Source organism: Telmatherina bonti (assembly GCF_933228915.1).
Source record: "Telmatherina bonti genome assembly, chromosome: 10".
NCBI classification, from domain to species: Eukaryota; Metazoa; Chordata; class Actinopteri; order Atheriniformes; family Telmatherinidae; genus Telmatherina; species Telmatherina bonti.
In genome coordinates this window covers 6,290,268-6,310,367 of record NC_136628.1, presented here as the reverse complement: position 1 = coordinate 6,310,367, position 20,100 = coordinate 6,290,268, and positions in this window count along the sequence as shown.

Here is a 20,100-nt window from a genome sequence, read left to right as displayed (position 1 = left end):
ATACACACCCCATATATACACAGGCACCCCCCCATCCTCAACTATCTTGGGCCCGGGTCCCTCTGCCGGGCACCAGGGCACGGACCCGCCCCCACTGCAGCGGCAGGTCCAGGTCAGCCCAACCCCCCCACGGCAGGGCCGACCCCCCATCCCCGAGAAGCAGGGGACAGCCCCGGGCACCGGAGCCCAGGACCCGCACCCCGCCCACCCCACAGCGGCACGGCCACCCGTCACGGAGCCAATACCCGCCGATCCAGCCCCCGCCAGCGACCTCGCCCCACCGCCAAAAGGCAACTCCAACCATTGATCAACCCAAGGCCTCCCGCCAGGTCTGGAAACCTAGCCCCCCCAGTAATGAAGCAGCCAAGATCCCCGTCCAGGGGTCCACCCCAGACCCATAGCCACCTGAGCCACCCAGCCAGTCCCCAGCCCCGAGCGGGATGAGGTCACACTCTCCCCCCTACACTAAGTGATGGAGCTGATCACAGGAGACCAGAGAGAGTGAAATTCAACTGACTGATCCTTTGAGGAGGCAGACATCATTTCCATGCTGATGTAATCTAATAACAGATTTCTAAACTGCTGGATACACAGATTCTGTTTGCTTTTCCAGTTCACAAGGATAGTTTTCTTTGCAATGCACAGGCTACTGAGGATTGGTTTTGCTAAATTAAACCCTATGTTATTTTCACCTAAGTGACTCAATAGGCACAATTTGGGGTTTGCAGGGATATTACATTTAAACCAGTCTGACAGATCTTTACATACCTGGAGCCAGAATCTCTGGACAGGTGGACAAGACCATAAAGCATGGTAGTAGCTGTCAATCATGTTGTCAGTACAGTGTGAACAGATATGTGAGTGTAACAGACCCATCTTGAACATCCTGTGTCCCGTATAATGAGTTCTGTGTAGAATTTTGAATTGTATTAATTGCATGCTTGAATTCTTAGTCATTTTGAATGTGTTTGAGCAGATTTGTGACCATTCATTTTGATTGAAGTTGCTGGATAAGTCTGCTTCCCATTTAGAAGTTGGGAGAGAGATGGAATCTTCTAGCTTCAATAGTAATCTGTATATTTTGGATAGTGGCTTCGGGGCCTTAAGATTTAGGAATTCTGCAACCCTTATAGGTAACTGTAAGTTTAGTTGATCAGTGGTGTATTTCTTACTTATAATAGATTTAAGTTGGTGGTATTCTAAGAATTTGGTGCTGCTGAATTCATACCGTGAAGAAATTGCATCAAATGGCAGAAAGTTTCCATTTTCTACTATATGTTCTAACTGCTTTACTCCTTTATTCTTCCACCGAGGGAAGTTTATCATCTTTTTGTTTTGCAGGAAGTCAGGATTGTTCCAGATGGGTGTGAACTTACATGGAATAAGCGCAGACTTGGTTACTTTCAGGAATTCCCACCAAGCCGTTAAACTGGAGCTGATGTTAATGCTTTTAAAACACTTATATGACTTGACAGTTGAGCTGATGAATGGTAAATCAGAGATGACTAAATCCTCACACAATGCTTGCTCAACATCCAGCCATGGCTCATCCAAAGAACTTGGATTAAGCCACTTGGAGATGCATTGCAGCCTATTACATAAGAAATATTGATTAAAATTTGGCAGGTCCAACCCACCTCTGTCTTTGGTCTGTTGTAAAGTTTTTAGACTAATGCGGGATGGCTTGTTTTTCCAGAGAAATCTGGATATGTGGGAGTCTAGTGATTTAAACCAAGTGGAGGATGGTCTGATGGGAACCATTGAGAAAAGGTAATTAACTTTTGGTAAAACCATCATTTTAACAGTGGAAACCCTCCCCATAAGTGATATGGGCAAGTGGTTCCACCTTGAGAGGTCATCCTCTACTGTTTTTATTAGCTTATCATGATTTAACTTTATTAGTTCGGTTAGTCTGGGAGAGATTATTATACCTAAATAACTAATATTTCCTGACTTGTGGTGTTAGATATGTTTTTAAAGTCACAGTTAATGGGCATTGCTGTAGTCTTTAACCAGTTAATAGAATAGTCTGATATTGAAGAGAATGTATTAATTAGTGTGATTGTTTGAGAAAGTGTTGTTTGTGAGTTGTGAAGGAAAAGTAAAATGTCATCTGCGTAAAGACTAATTTTATGTTCAATATTTTTAGCTTGAATTCCTTTGATTTCTGGGTTTTGTCTTATGGCAGCTGCCAGAGGTTCAATAAAAATGGCAAAGAGTGATGGAGAAAGTGGGCAGCCCTGTCTGGTGCCTCTCTGTAAGCAGAAGTTTGGAGAAGTTTTGTCATTGGTCTTCACACTTGCATTTGGGTTGTTGTATAATATTTTTATCCAGTCAATAAATGATGACCCAAACCCAAATTCTTTTAAAGTTGCAAATAAAAGTTTCCAGTTTACACGGTCAAATGCTTTTTCTGCATCTAAAGATATAACTGTGGACTTCAGATTGTGTAGAGTTGAATAATCTATTATGTTAATTAATCTGCGCATGTTAGTGTAGGAATGTCTACCTTTTATAAAGCCTGTTTGATCAGGGTGAATAATGGAAGGGGTTATTTTCTCTATCCTTCTGGCTAGAGCTTTGCTGATTATTTTGAGATCTACGTTTATTAATGAAATTGGACGATAACTGGATGGGAGTGTAGGGTCCTTTCCTGGTTTTAATAGGACTGAAATATTTGCCAAGTTCATATTGGAGGGTATTTTTTGCTTTTCCTTTATTTCTAATACCATGCTGTAAAAGGTTGGAGCCAGTGTGGTCCAGAATTCTTTGTAGAATTCAGCTGGATAACCATCTGGACCTGGTGCTTTATTATTTGGCATACGGTGGAGAGCTTCATGGAGCTCATGAACTGAAATAGGTGAATCTAGAGCCATTTTATTTTCCTGATTTATTTTAGGAAGATTGATGCTGCTAAGAAATTGGTTAATATTCTCATCTGTTGGATTTATTTGTGATGAATATAATGCTTTGTAAAATTCTTTGAAAGTATTGTTTATCATGTCAGGATCATGGCTGATATTTCCTTCTGAATCTTTTATAGAGGAAATTGTTGTTTTCTCCTTATTTGCCTTTAGTTGGTTAGCCAGGAACTTTCCAGATTTGTTACCATGTTCAAAATTGTCCAATCGAAGTCTTTGCACCATGAATTGTGTTCTTTTATCTATTATTTCATTAAGTTCTAATTTGGCTTTTCTAATATCATTCAGTGTGTGTTCTTCTGGGGAGACATGGTAAGCTTCCTCTAGTGATTTAATTCTGAGTTCTAATTTTGATGTTCTCAAAGTTTCCTTCTTTTTCTTATGGGAATAGAAGGATATTATTTTCCCTCTCATTACTGCTTTTCCTGCTTCCCACAGAACACACGCTGAAGTTTCTGGTCTGTTATTGTATTCTAGATATGAGGACCATTCTCTTTTAAAGTAACTGATAAACTCAGAATCTGTAAGTAATGATGTATTAAATCTCCAGTTTCTAGTGGCTGGCTTACAGTTTTTACTTCTAAGGGTTAATGATACAGGTGCATGATCACTGATGATTATGGGATGGATCTTTATCTCTGATATGTCACTCATGAGTGAACTGCTGATTAGGAAGTAATCTAGTCTAGAATAGGTATGGTGAACTGAAGAGAAGAAAGTGTATTCTCTCAGTGTCGGGTGATGAGAACGCCATGCATCGCAAAGACCAAAATCCTTCATGTACTGTTTAACCGTTTCAGCTGATTTCCAACCTCGATACTTCCCTGATGAACTGTATTTGTCTAGAATAACATTTAAGTCCCCTGCTACAATGATTGTGTTATCTAAGTGATCATAGAGCGAAGTAAAGAGGGAGTGAAAAAAGGAGGAGTCATCAACATTTGGGCCATAAACATTTGCAATAGTTAACTTAACATTTTGAATAGATAATGTAACTATCAAAAATCTGCCTTCTGGATCTGTGATTGTTTGATCAATGTCAAATTTTAAACTTTTATTAATAAGAGTGGCTACTCCTCTTTGTCTGGAATTATAGCAAGCTGAGTAAACATGTGGAAACTGGTCCGTTGAAAGATTTATTGTTGAATTAGATAAATGAGTCTCCTGCAGGAGAACGATGTCTGCCTTCATTTCACGCATCTGATTAAGAATTTTTAACCTCTTCTCTCTTGTACCAGCTCCACGCACATTCCAAGAGACAAACCTCAGTGCATCCATAAACCAACAAAAACGAAGACTATCTGCATATTACAAACCTCAGTGTATCCATAAACCAGCAGAGATGGAGGTTATGTGCATATTACCACAGCGTGTGTCTGTGTGTAACCCGCTGCTTGTGCGCCTGTCAGCTGTGTGCGGTACCTGGATCTGCGTGTTAAGTGTCTCTATGTGTGCTTTCCTCATACTGAACTGTGTGTGTATGTGTGAATCATGCATAATGTTGTGTCCGATGTTTAATCTTGTGCGTGCGCCATGAAACATATAAATAGAGAAGTAGGTGACATTACTGATAAAAGTGAAAGGGTTCAAACAAAGAAAAGTGAAAAGAGAAAAAAGTGACCGTGCCAAAGGGAGAAAATAATGTAAAAGAAACATCCGTGACGAGAACGGTGTAGCAGAGACGGGTGGAGAAAATACTGATAATTATTTTGAAACCACAGTATTACAAATATGGCATAACTTATTTAAGATTTAAGATTATTAAGGAACATACCAACAAGTCAGTAGAGCCATGGAGTGATGTTTGGGTCGCGGTACAACTGTCCATTGATAAATAATTTATCCACGGCGATGACAGCGCGAGCTCCTTCGGCGATGGATTTTCTCCTGATAGGGAACAAAACTCTCCGCCGATCCAGGATCTCTCTTGGAAACTGGTCATTAACTGCATAATGAAGGCCCCGAAGTTCACGACCCTGACTCTTCACCTGCTCCTTTTGTTTGTAGTTAACAAACTTGGCTACGATGGGCCGTGGCCGGCCGGCTCCGGGTTTCCTTCCGCCCAGACGGTGAACTCGGTGAAAGGCGATGTTCCCCATCATTTCTTCCGGGAGCTTTAGATGAGTCTGGATGAAGTTTTTAACTGTGGTCTCGGGGTCTTCATCTGCTTGTTCTGGAATCCCTGCAAACATCAAGTTGTCCCTCATGCTTCTGGCTTGCAGATCCAGCACCGCTTCCTTCATCTTCTTGTTCTCCTCGGAGACTCTGGTCAATCCCTCGGTGAGGGATTTAACCAACTCTCTGAGGACCGCGTTTTCTGTGGCCAGTGTTTCCACTTGCTTCTGGCTGAATTCCAGTGATTCCCGCAAGGCCTGAAACTCTTTGTGGAGAATCTCCACCAGGCTCAAGCGCGCATCGAAACTACTGAGCTTTTTATCGATAGAAATAAGAACATCGGTCGTGTCGTTCCCCGGCGACGAAATGGCTCCGGATGAATCCTCGTTCCGCTGTCTTTTAGCCTGAGATGATGCGGCTGGGGTCGATGTTTGCTTTGGCTTCCCCATGACAACTCTGTCGAAACACTGATCTATGAAGTCCGTCAGGCTGGCCAAATCCTCCTCGTTGTGCTCCAGAATGCACCTTAAAGGGACACTATTTACCTACTTAGGAGAATGTTCAAATTAATTTCAGATTAATTTGGCAAAACGCACACATTAATAAATGAATGAATGAATAGTTTACGTTTGCCTAGTGGGACTCCGCCGTCTCAACCTCACTACTTGCCTACAGCATTACGTCACTTACCTGCGTCCTCCCCCGTCACTTACCTGCGACACAAAGCCAACACAAAGTACCTGTAGGCCAGTTTTGACTCCTGTTTCTCCTAAGAAGACCGCTCTCAGTCTCCACTACATATGATCTTGGAGTACTGGCAGGTTCGACAACATCCCCATCAGTTCTGTCTGTAGGATCCAAACTCTCTGTCCAGATAGGAGTTCTGGAAGAGGTCTGGAACAGTGTCTTCGATTGTCATGTTTTGCCTGCTGACACCTTCCTTTCTCATCCTTCCTGTGAAACTCCTGCGATCTGGGCATTTCGGATCCAGCTTGGATGTTGGTTGGGGTAGGGAGGTACGCAGATTTCTCTCCATTAGCAGCTGAGCTGGCAAGAGCCCAAGCATCAGTGGTGTCGCTCTGTACATTCAGCTTTCCCATTGACTTGTGGGTAATGTGGACTACTTGTGACATGCATAACTGTTAGTAGTCCTTCGCAAACTATCTGAACGGCTCTGATGAAAACTGGAGGCCGTTATCAGAAACAACGTTCTCTGGGGATCCATGTCTGGCTAAAGCCTCTTCGACAGCTTTAAAAACATCCACAGCCAAAGTGTGCTTCAGTTCTGCTGTCTCAATATATCTTGAGAAATAGTCTATGATCAAAAAGGTACTGTTTCTTTGACCAGTCAAACAGATCCGGTCTGGAACTGGAGTGGGTAGTAATTGTTCACAGCTTGTTCAAGTTTGCATCTGTCCACCGTTTGACCGATCTATGCAGTGAGCCAGGCCACTATACAGATTCTTTAGCCATGGCCCTGCATTTTGAAATCCCCTGATGGCATTTTATGCAGACGCTGTAGAATATCAAATCTCAGGGCTGGTGGTATCACCAGTCTTCCCCCTTTTAGGCAAAGGCCGTGAGCAAGATGAAGGTCTGTCCTGTATTGCTAGTATGGTTTGATATCAGGTTCCAGCCTGTATTTCTCTGGCGAACCTGTGAGACAGTGTTTTGTCACCTTTTTGCACTCTTCATCCTCTTTCTGTACCAACTGTATTTCCCCTAGTCTTTTGTCTGAAGCTGGGAGACAGGTTACAAAACAGTCTATAAAAACCTTTCCCTCTTACCTCCACCTTCCAGTGGGGCTCTGGAAAGAGCATCAAACTCAGAGACCAGTTGTAGTTGTTCTGACAGATTTTTGTCCTTTACAATACCTGTCCCTCACGAGTTCTTTCAGTGCTCCAAAGCCATAGATTTCAGCAAGTTTGTGCACAGCTGTGATGAATGTCTCTGCACTCTATCCATCTTGTTGAATTGAACTGTGCTCTTTCAAGGATCCCTTTGTACTTTCCTACATAGTGCTGCTCAAATGCTGCTTTATAATTTCTTTTATCTGCGTCAGTCAGTGGTAAAACAGCCAAAGCATCATCAGCAGTGTCTCCCATGGCATACAGGAGCAAATTCACCTGATATTCCTCAGATTTTCCATCCAGAGCTGCTGCAATGTGAAATCTCTCAAATTGTCTGATCCACCATGGCCATTCAACAGGACATGAAAAATCAAACAGCTGCGTTGGGGTTATCTGTACAGTTGTCGCCATCCCTGTTGTTATATCCCTTGTATTTTCATGTTCAGGATCAGAACTTTCCAATGTGTTGTCTCTTTGCACTTCTCCCTCCGCCAACATGTCGCCAGTATCCTAGCAATGCTCTAAGCACAAGCAGCAGTGCACCTTATTGTGAAGATTTCTGCTTTCCTCCGCTTGCCGGGTCTCTTCTATCTAAAGCTGCCTGGAAACACACAACCAGGTCAACTCGGTTGAGAACAGTCTTTAATCCATACTCGTAGGCATTATGTACAACCACCACTTGCTAAGCATTGTGGGAAAATCAGGCATCATGGGAGAAGTAGTCCTACTGCTACAACTTGCACATCTGTGAAAGTACTATTAATGCTGAAATGTTCATGAAGTTTTTGGAGCAACATTAGCAGCATCCAGTTGACGTCTTTTTCAGGGATGCGATATCGATGTACAGGAGATTAAATTTGGTATGTGTACTGCTATCATGAAACATTGATTGAAGGAGAAAACAAGGTTTATTTTGCTGGTGTGAGAATTGAGCAGGTAGTTAATGGTGGCAAATGTGTTCTTTTGGAGGCAGGAAAAGCAGTCATGAGAGGGAAAATAATTTCATTTTCATCACATAAGAAAAAGAAGGAGAGTTCAAAAATATCTGAACTAGAGCTTAAAATAAAATCACTAGAAGATGCTTACAAGGCTTCTCCAGAAGAGCAAGTTCTGAATCACATAAAAAAGGCTAAACTAGAGCTGAATGAAATAATTAACCAAAAAACCAAGTTTTTGCTACAAAGACTTCGCTTAGAGAATTTTGAACATAGCAACAAATCTGGAAGATTTCTCGCAAATCAATTAAAAGCAAACAAGGAGAAAACAACCATCTCCTCTGTTAAAGATTCAAGAGGAAATATCCTCCATGACCTTGATGGAATAAATGACACATTTAGGGATTTCTATAAAACATTATATTCCTCAGAAACAGATCCATCAGACAACAACATTGAGGAATTTCTCAGCTACCTCAATCTTCCAAAGTTACAACAGGATCAGGAAATGGTTTTGGACGCACCCATTTCAGTAGGGGAACTACATGAAGCTTTAAAACACATGTCCAGCAATAAAGCTCCAGGACCAGACGGTTTTCCAGTTGAATATTATAAAGAATGTTGGTCTACACTAGCACCCACTTTTTATAAAATGGTTTCAGAAATTAAAGAAAAAGGCCAAATATCTCAAAACATGAATTTGGCTAGTATTACAGTAATACTAAAACCAGGAAAAGACCCCAAACTCCCATCTAGTTATCGTCCAATATCACTAATGAACGCAGATCTTAAAATAATCAGTAAAGTGCTTGCTACAAGACTAGAAAAAATAACCCCACTTATCATACATCCTGATCAAACAGGATTTATCAAGGGACGACATTCCACCACTAATACGCGCAGACTAATAAAACTAATTGATTATGCCACCATACATAACCTGGAAACTACAATAATCTCTCTAGATGCTGAAAAAGCATTTGATAGGGTGAACTGGAAATTCTTATTTGCAACATTAAGAAAATTCGGGTTTGGCTCATCGTTTATCGACTGGATAAAGATATCGTATAGCAATCCAAATGCATGCGTCAGGACAAATGATCAAACTTCTCACAGCTTCAGTTTGCAGAGAGGCACCAGACAAAGCTGTCCACTCTCCCCCTCACTTTTTGCAATCTTTATTGAACCCTTAGCAGCTAGCATTAGATAAAACAAAGACATTAAAGGCATTAACTGTAGAAATATGGAGCATAAGACCAGTCTTTATGCCGATGATGTATTACTTTTCCTTCAAAATTCACAATCATCCATCTGTCAGACAATCACACTCATCAATAAATTCTCATCAATTTCTGAATATTCCATTAATTGGTCTAAAACCACCGTTCTGCCCATCAACTGTTCCTTCCATAATACTCCTGACACTGCTTTACAATCAGGAAATATTAGATACTTGGGAATAAACATCTCACCCAGACTGTCAGACCTTACAAAGCTAAATTATGTCCCTCTACAAAAAACAGTTGAGGACGATCTCACACAGTGGAAATGTTTACCCATATCACTAATGGGAAGAGTTGCCACTATAAAAATGATGATTCTTCCTAAAATCAATTATCTGTTTTCAATGATCCCCATTAAACCTCCATCGACCTGGTTTAAATCGCTGGACTCTCATGTCACTAGATTTCTCTGGAAAGACAAACCACCACGGATTAGTCTAAAAACACCCCAGAAGACTAAAGATAGCGGTGGCTTAGACTTGCCTAATTTCCAAAATTACTTTATAAGCAATAGACTACAATACATCTCTAAATGGCTTAAACCTAGCTATCTAGATGAACCATGGCTTAATATAGAAGAAGCTATGTGTGAGGATATGGCAATTTCAGACCTGCCATTTATCAGCACAGCTGTCAAACGCCAAAAATGCTTTAAAAGCATTAATATCAGCTCCTCACTAATGGCCTGGTGGGAATTTCTTACACTAACCAAGTCCTTGCTTATTCCATGCAAACCTACACCTATTTGGAACAATCCCGACATCCAGCAAAACCGGAAAATGATAAACTTCCCTCAGTGGAAGAATAAAGGAATAAAACAGTTAGAACATTTGATAGAAAACGGGAACTTTCTCCCTTTTGATATAATTACTTCACAATATGAAATCAGCAGCACAAAATTCTTAGAATACCACCAACTTAAATCTATTATAGGTAAGAAATACACCCCTGATCAATTAAACTTGCAGCTACCTATCAGGGCTGCAGAATTCTTAAATCTCAATGCCCCGAAACTGTTATCCAAAATATATAGATTACTATCAAAGCTAGACGATTCCATATGTCTCCCAACTTCTAAATGGGAAGCAGACTTATCCAGTAACTTTGACCAAAATGAATGGTCACAAATCTGTTCAAATACATTTACAATGACTAAGAATTCAAACATGCAACTAATACAATTTAAAATTCTGCATAGAACTCATTATACAGGACACAGGATGTTCAGGATGGGTCTGTCACAATCAAACATCTGTCCACACTGCACTGGCAACACAATTGACAACTACTACCATGCTTTGTGGTCTTGCCCACCTGTCCAGAGATTCTGGTTTCAGGTATGTAAAGATCTGTCAAATTGCTTCAAATGTAACATCCCTACAAACCCCAAACTGGGCCTACTGGGTCACTTGGGTGAAATTAAAATAGAATTTAATTCTGCAAACTTAATCCTCACCAGTTTATGTATCTCAAAGAAAACTATCCTTCTAAACTGGAAAAGCAAACAAAGTCTGTGTATCCAGCAGTTCAGAAATCTCTTATTAGATCACATCAGTATGGAGATGATGTCTGCCTCCTCAAGAGATCAGTCAGCTGAACTTCATTCCCTCTGGTCCCCTGTGATCAGCTCCATCACTTAGTATGGGGGGAGAATGTGACCTTATTGCGCTCGGGGTTGGTGGCCGGTTGGGGTTCTCTGGGGGCTGTGGGTCTGTGGTGGGCTCCTGGGGGGGGGGGATTTTGACTGCTCCACTGCTGGGGTGGCTAGGTTTCTAGCCCTACTGTGGACCTGGATGGGCCAGCGGCTGGAGTTGCCGCGCAGCGGCGGGGCGAGGTCGCTGGCGGGTGATGGGTTGGCGGGCTTGACTCCGTAACGGGCGCCTGTGCCACCGTGGGGTAGGCTGGGCGGGGTCCCGGGCTCCGGTGCCCGGGGTTGTCCCCTGTCTCTTGGGGGTGGGGGGGGGGGGGTTTGATAGTGTGGATGGGATGTGTGTGTGTGTGGAAGGGTGTGTGTAGGGGGTGTGTGTTGAGGACTGGTGGCGGTACATAGGTGTGTAAATGTGTGTGGGTAGGGAAGTGTGATGATGCGTGTGTGGGGGGGAGTGCCGGTGGTGCATGTATATGGATGTGCGTGGGTGTGTGTGTGTGGGGGGGTGTTGTGGTGTCTGTGGGGGGGGGGGGGGGTAGTGCCGTGTGTGTGGGGGAGATTTGGATGTGACGGGGGGGTCAGGAGGATGGTTTTGAGGGTGGGCTGAATGTGTGGCTGGGTGGAACTGTATGTGTTGGGAAGTGTGTGTGTGTGTGTGGCTGTAGGTGTGTGTGCTGAGACAGTGGCGGATGTGCGTGAAAGTGCCGATGTGTGGACAAGGGGGGGGCTTCATGTCCCCAGGTGGGGGTGTCCTCTGTGAGTGAGGGGACGGTGGACAGTCGGTCTGGGATTCCCCTTCTGCCGCCCCTCCTCTTCTTTGTCCTCATGCCCCCCTTCTGCGTGTGGTGAGTCGGTCCCCTCTTGGGTCGGTGATGACTCTCTGGTTAGAGTCGCCGAAGGCTCTGGTTACGGGGATGGCTGCCCCTGGCTTGTCCTGGTCCTTGGGAGGGCCTGGGAGTGGGGTGCATGCCTAGTACCACTGGCGGCTCACCTTCTCCAGACTTAAAGCTCACTTTCCTCCAGACTTAAATCCCTCAACCCCTCTTCCTCCCCGCTCCCCATCACACACAGGCAGGGTATTGGGAGGTGTGCACGTGGCGCTGGGTGGTGAGAAAGGCCATCAAGGTGGTCTTGATCGCTGCACCCAGCCTCGGCTCACCTCCCAGTTTTAATTACACTTAGACATTACAACACCAAAACACTGACAACTCACATGATTAGGGGGAAGGGCGTGCGGTGTATGGTGGGCGGGGCTGCTTAGGTGGTCCCTCTCCCAACACCGCGTGGCACTTCCCTCAGTTTTAATTGCAACTAATACATACTTCACAATCAGTCATAAGTGGGGGGGGGAGGCAGGGGCGATAGGGTCCTCTCATGCCCCTATTCTCGGGGCTTTACTGGGGGAGGGTACAGGTGGGGGAAGAGTGCCATCCATTAGGCCTGAGTCTGGGCTGGCCTGGCTGTAGGAGGGTTGTCGCCGGGCCCTGGGGGGGGGGGGGGGGTGCTGGGTCAGCTGCATCTGTGGAGTGGTGGGGGGGACGCTGGGAGTGGTGGGCGGTAATTATGGGGGCCCTGATTGGGGCCATCCTGTCCTCTGCCCCCTCTGGGGCATCTCACATGGGACATGATGGAGGGGTGAGGTGAGGATGTGTGGGAGTGGGTGTATGGGGTTACAGATGGATGGTGCGGTGGCTGGGGGGGATTAGGGTTGGGGATATAGGTGGGTAGGGGGGTGAGGGGATAGGGATGTGTGCGGATGAGTAGATGTGTGTGTGTGTGTGTGTGGAGGGGTATGTTGGTGGGTGGGTTGTATGTAATGGGGTGTGCCTTTGTTGGAGGAGTGAGGGTGTCTGTGGGGGGGCTGTGGGTGGTGGAGGGGTGTTTGGTGGGGCATGTGTGGTTGGGTAGACGTAGAGGGATGGGGTCGCGGGGTGTGAGCGTGTGTGGGGGCGGGGTCGGTTGGGGTTTGTGTGACTTGGTATGGGTGAGTGAGTAGAAGTGGGGTTGGGGTTGTGTATGTGATGGGAGATGTGTGTGGATTGCGGAGGGGTGTGTGGATGGGGGCTGAGAGGGGAGTGCGTGTTGGGGGAGGGAGGGTATGCATGTTTATGTGTGTGTGGTTTGGTGGTGTCCTGTACCCGGGGAGCACAGCTGGCGCACTGGGGTGCGACCTGGCTGCCGCTAGGTGGTGGTCTGGGGATCCTGGTCCTCCGTCGGTGTGGGCTGTGCCCTCTGCCTGCGGGGGCGGGGGGCTGCTCTCGGGCTCTTGGGGCCCTGGGGCCTGCGCTCTGTCTGCCCTGGGTGGCCGGTGCCCGGCGGGATCGGCCCTTGCCGGCCTGGGCCTGCTGGGGCCTGTTCCCCCTGACTGCAGGGGACTCTGGTTGGGGACCTCCTTCGCCACCTCCTGGGCGGATGCATGGCTGGCTCCGGAGTGGGGTGGTTGGGGTCTGTGCCTGGGGGTGACTGCCGGTTACCCGGGTCTCTGGGTTCTCCTGGCCTGCCTCTAGCCGTGGGTGGGCGGGGTCACATTGGCATGATCACTCTTCTCTGAACACGTTCCACTCTAAATGTTCTGCATGAATGTTCTGCATGTGTCACAGTCACTGAGTCATCCAGCAAGTTTATACATTAACAGCAGGTACCTCTCTTTCTGTCTTTTTGATTTAACTTGCTAGTTTCTAGTCCTCCTGGTTGTCAATGGTTTTGTTCTCCACAGGGACCATGAATCTAGAGTTGGCTTGTGTGGGTGTATATATTTATGTGTGTGGGTGGGTATGTGTGTGTACATATGTATGTATGTATATGTCTGTATGTATGTGTGTGGATATGTGTGTGTGTATGTATATATATATATATATATATATATATATATATATATATATGTGTGTGTGTGTGTGTATATATATGTATATATATTCTGTATGTGCGAGTGTATATACATATATATGTAGGTGGGTGTGTATGTGCATATACGTGTATGCATTGATCTCTTTTTGTTTTTTATGTTCTCTTTTCTGTTCTCTTTCTGCCCCTTTCCTGTCCTTTCCGGTCAGGTCCAGCACCATAAACTCTGTAATCCAAACTATTATCCAAAGCAAATAGAAAAATAAAATAAGAATCAAGAAATACAAGGGGATCTATAAAAGCTCTCCTTGGCAAAATAAATTTTCTCAGCAGAACACAGCATCCAGAACATCAGTCTGCTTGCTTAAATGCTGGACAAGACAAAAAAAAAAATAAATAAATAAAAATAATGGTGGCAAATGGCTGGTAGGCAAAAAGGCAGGCAGGCAGGCAGGCAGGCAGACAGGCGATCCTGGGAAAAACAAAAGCTTATTTCCTCAGAGACTGATGAAAGAAACTGGTAAATAGTAGGAGAAACAGTCAGAAGCTGTTACGACAGGGTGAACAACAATCTGGCGATGCCTGGAGGACTGAACAGGTTGAAATACTGGGATTGATTGAGATGAGTTGCAGGTGGTGGTAATGGTTGCCGGAGAGACAAGAATTTAACCGAGAAATTTTAACCTAAAATTGTCCTTCTGGTATGTAACAAGACCACATTTTGTTTTTTGAAACTGTGAAAAAAAACCCAAAACAAAACAAACAAAAGAAAAAACCAACAGGTGAGCCGACAAAGCAAAACAGAACACACAAGAGAATAACTACCAAAAATAAAAACAAGAACGTTTGCCATTTCAAACTTGAACCACTTTTAGCATCACGTCAAACACACACATTCACATGAACTCTGTCAGGACATTCAAAGTGAAAAATTCTTGTAAGTTTATTTGCTTTGTTAATGTTTTAAGCAGTGAAAATACTTGATAAAAGAAGCAAAATTGGAATTATATGAATGACAGTAGTAAAGAATAGAGAAGTAAAGATTCCAATGGCAGTGTTGGAATAATAATGACTAATACAGATGATAGTAGTGAGGAGAGTTTTTTCCGACTGCGCAGTTCAGGAGGTGAGTTGTGGGTGTGATAAAACAAAGCCTAAGATTGGCTGCCTGGGCGTTGAGGCCTCTTATTGACTGAAGGAGGAACTTGTGAACAGCGTCCAATTGTTCTCCTGAATGATGTCTTCAGTAGAAGTCTGTTTACTTTTCTTCAAGGTAAGAGCTTAAAAATTGATCTGAGCAAACTCAGATCTGCTACGCTTCATTACGTCAGTTTACAAACAGTATGTACAGAGGTGAGACCTCCTCAAGTTCAAGTTGGTGGGAAGAAGCCAGAGGACAAAAGGAGGCAATAGGATGAACTGTTATTCTTCTGTTGGATTTGTTTTTTAAAAAGAAGAGAAACGACCAGACAGAAAGGACAAAAAACTGTTTTTATAAACCTTTCAGTTGCAGTAATAACTGGACAGCAACAGGTGAACAACATTGATCACGTCTTCACAATGTAGTCCTGGGAAACCCTTAGTCCTGGCATTTACGTGAATGCTATTTGAACATGTACCACCTACCTCAGCATTGTTGCAGATACAACATACGGCCACAGGGCAATGGAACTCCCAGAGCACAGGAAAGCTCCCTGGGCAGGACCATGTTGCACCATATTACCAGAAAGTCCAACAAAAGGCCAGAACATATTCTGTCTCATTCACCAACCGTTCTTATGAACACATTTGTTCCTAATGCACACTTATGATCTTTTTATGAAGATGAAAATACAAGTGAAAATCTTTGTATCTTGTGTTTTCTGCTCTTTAGGTTAATTAAAATAAAATAATACAATTCCAGGAGCTGATCATTTTATAAATTAACTTCAAGGATTTTTTAGAACATTTGATATTTAGAAAAAAATATTAGAAAAATGGCAGAAATTTATTTTTTTTCATCAGAGGATTCTTTTGTTTTCTAAATAATTTAAACAAGCAGTCACCAAGACGGGATTGAACTGTCTAAATGCCAAAATTGTGACAGTCTATCTATCTATCTATCTATCTATCTATCTATCTATCTATCTATCTATCTATCTATCTATCTATCTATCTATCTATCTATCTATCTATTTTTTGTTTTGTCCAGCATTTAAGCAAGCAGAATGATAGTCTTGTTGCTGTGTTCTGCTGAGCAAAGTTACTTTGCCAGTAGATGTAATCATTCCCCTTGATATTCTGGATTCTTAATTTATTTTCTTATTTATTTTGCAAAATTATTTTTTATGACAGAGCTTGTATAGTACTGCTGGACCAGACTGGAGAGGACAGAAAACAATATTTTGAAAAAATAAATAAAGAAAGAGAAGGCAGCAGACAGAGGAGGGAGAAGACGGTGAGAAAGAGACATACATACATATACACATACATAAACATAAGCATACATACACACACACACACACACACACACACACACACACATATATACGCATGTACATACACAAAACATAAACACATATAAGTCAACAACAGACTCATGGTCCCCCAGCAGGAGGACAAAGCCAACAACTGTCAGGAGCACCAGAAACTAGCAAGTTAAATCAGAAACACAGAATGAAAACTACTTACTGTTAGTGAATAAACCTGCAGGAGTGACTGTGTCACATGCAAAACATACAGAGAAAAGTGTTCGCTGAAGAGTGATCATATCAAAGTGACCCCGCCTACACAAAGGCAAGAGGCAGGCTAGGAAGACCCCGAGACCCAGGCGATCAGCAGACACCCCTGAACACGGACCCCAGCCACCCCACTCTGAAGCCAAATATGCACTTTAACCCATAATTCTAATTAAAGCAACTGTACCCATGAGTGAAATGGGTAGAGAGCTCCAGCATGTGAGATCATCCGCTATAGTTTTTTAAAAGCTGAATGTAGTCTAATTTTGTTAGCTCTGAAACCCCTGGAGGAAATGTATATACCCATGTATCTTTTATTTCCTGGCCATAATGTGATTATGAGCATATTCTGGAAATAGCAGTTAATGGATAGAACTGACCAGATAATAAAATAATCTAAGATTAAATAGAAATCCTTGATGAGAGAGATGGTCTGTAATAGAGAGGTTTGTGAATTCCATCCATCCATCCATCATCTGCCGCTTATTTGGGTTTCGGTCGCGGGGGCAGCGGCCTTAGCAGGGAAGCCAAGACTTGCTTCTCCCCAGCCACATTTGCCACCTCTGCGGGGGCTGGGGGGTCGCAAGGTGTTCCCAGGCCAGCTGAGAGATATAATCCCTCCAGTGTCCTCGTTCTTTCGGTCACGACCCACAGCTCATGACCATAGCTGAGGGTAGGAACGTAGATCAACTGGTAAATTGAGAGCGTCGAAATTTTGGCTGCAAAATTGCTCAAGCGAGAGCTGGAGAGGTTAAGTCAGCAGGACCATGTCATCCGCAAAAACCAGAGACCCAATCCTGAGGCCACCACACCAGATCTCCTCAACACCTTGGCTGCGCCTAGAAATTCTGTCCATATAAATTATGAACAAAATCGGTGATAAAGGTTGGCGTAATCCAACCCTCAATGCGACCAAGCTCTGACACCTGTCGTACAGGGAACGGACAGCTCGTACAGCTCCATACTCCTGGAGTACCCCCCACAGGAGCACCCGGAGGACACGATTGAACATCTTCTCCTGGTCCACAAAGCAGATGTAGACTGGTTGGGCAAACTCCCATGCCCCCTCCAGGACCCCAAAGAGGGTATAGAGCTGGTCCACTGTTCTTTGAACAGGACGAAAACCACACTGCTCCTCCTCAATCCGAGATTTGACTATCTGACGAACCCTCCCCTCCAGGACCCCCGAATAGACCTTACCAGGGAGGCTGAGGAGTGTGATTCCCCTGTCATTGGAACACACCCTCCAATTACAGGTAGGATAGTCCCTGTAATTGGGACTATCACATCAAGTGGTGGTCCCTCTCCTTAAAAAGGGAGACCACCACACAAGTCTTCCAGTCCAGAGGCACTGTCCCCGATTTCCATGCGATGCTGCAGAGACGTGTCAGCCAGGAGAGCCACACAGCATCCAGAGTCTTAAGGAACTCTGGGCGGATCTCATCCACCCCCAAGGAGCTTTTTAACCACCTCAGCGACTTCAGCCCCAGAGATAGGATAGTCCAGCCCTGAGTCCAACAGCTCTGCTTCCTCATCGGAAGACGTGTTGGTAGGATTGAGGAGGTCTTCGAAGTATTCCTTCCACCGACCCACAACATCCCGAGTTGAGGTCAGCAGCTCCCCACTTCCACTGTACACAGTGTTGATGGAGCACTGCTTCCCCTTTCTGAGCCACCGGATGGTGGACCAGAATCGCCTTGAAGCCGTCCAGAAGTCTTTCTCCATGGCCTCGCCGAACTCCTCCCATGCCCGAGTTTTTGCCTTGGCGACAGCAAAGCCGCATGCCGCTTAGCCTGTCAGTACCCATCAGCTGCCTCCGGAGTCCCACAGGCCAAGAAGGCCCGATAGGACTCCTTCTTCAGCTTGACGGCATCCCTCACTGCTGGTGTCCACCAACGAGTCCTGGGATTACCGCCACGACAGGCACCAACAACCTTACGGCCACAGTTCCGGCTGGCTGCCTCAGCAATAGAGGCACGGAACACAGCCGATTCGGACTCAATGTCCCCCGCCTCACCCGGGACATGTTCGAAGCTCTGCTGAAGGTGGGAGTTGAAGCTTGCTCTGACGGGGGACTCAGCCAGACGTTCCCAGCAGATCCCCACAACACGTTTGCGCCTGCCAGATCTGACCGGCTTCCTCCCCCACCATCTGAGCCAACTCACCACCAGGTGGTGATCAGTTGACAGCTCTGCCCCCCTCTTCACCCGAGTGTCCAAGGCATGTGGCCGCAGGTCCGACGATACGACTACAAAATTGATCATCAAACTGCGGCCCAGGGAATCCTGATGCCAGGTGTACATATGGACACTCTTATGTTGGAACATGGTGTTCATTATGGACAATCCATGATGAGCAGATAAGTCCAACAACAAAACACCATTTTGGTTCAGAGGGGGGGGGGTGGCATGCCTCCCAATTACTCCCCTCCAGGTCTCACTGTCATTGCCCACGTGAGCATTGAAGTCCCCCAGCAGAACAATGGAGCCCCCAGAAGGAGCACCCTCCAGCACTCCCTCCAAGGACTCCAGAAAGGGTGGGTACTCTGAACTGCTGTTCGGTGCATAAGCACAGACAACAGTCAGGACCCGTCCCCCCACCCAAAGGCGGAGGGAACCTACCCTTTCATCCACTGGGGTAAACCCCAACGTGCAGGTACCAAGCTGGGGGCTGATGAGAATGCCCACACCTGCTCGGCGCCTGTCCCCATGAGCAACTCCAGAGTGGAAGAAAGTCTAGCCCCTCTCGAGGGTACTGGTTCCAGAGCCCAAGCCATGTGTCGAGGTGAGTCCAACTATATCTAGCCGGAACCGCTCAACCTCGCACACAAGCTCAGGCTCCTTCCCCACCAGAGAGGTGACGTTCCACGTCCCTAGAGTCAGCTTCTGCAGCCGGGGATCGGACCGCCAGGGTCCCCGGCTCTTTCTGCCGCCCAGCTCACACTGCACCCGAACCCTATGGCTCCTCCCGCAGATGGTGAGCTCACGGGAGGTGGGGCCCATGTAACCCTTTCGGGCTGAGCCCGACCGGGCCCCATGGGCAAAGACCCGGCCACCAGATGCCCACTCTCGTACCCCACCTCCAGGCCTGGCTCCAGAGGGAGGTCCCGGTAACCCATGTCCAGGCAGTTAGCAGAGTTCATATAATTTAATGATGTCATTTCTGATATAATTTCTGATATAATTTTATGAGATGTAGATGCAACAGGAAAACCATCTGGGCCTGGAGCTTGATTGCTGTGCATGCACTGGAGGGCTTTTGGTGAGAGAAACAGTTTATGAAGTTTAATGCTACTGAGAAATTGATTAATGTTGTTGTTTGATGGATCAAATTGTGGTGTATTTTGGTATTAGTCCCTGAATATTAGATTTACCTCTTGATGGTCATGGGGGATATTCCCTGATGAGTTTGTGATATTTTTTTCTTTATTCATTTTTACCTGATTGGCTACATATTTTCCAGACTGGTTGGCATCTTTAAAGTTGTCCAAGTGAAGTCTTTGTACTGGAAAATGCATTTTCTTCTCTACTATTTCAGTTAGCTCTTGCTTAGCCTACCCTATTTTATTGAAAAGGTCCTCACTGGGGAGACACCATAAACATCCTCTAGGGCAGAGGTCTCCAACTCAGTCCTACGTGGTCCACAATCCAGCAGGTTTTCCATTTAAAATCAAATTAAATAGATCTAACAGCCTATCAGGTTCTGGACAAACAATCAATAATTTCAATTAGCTGTGTCATGCGCATTGTCTCGCCCGGAAAAAACAAATATGGGCAATGAGGTGGAG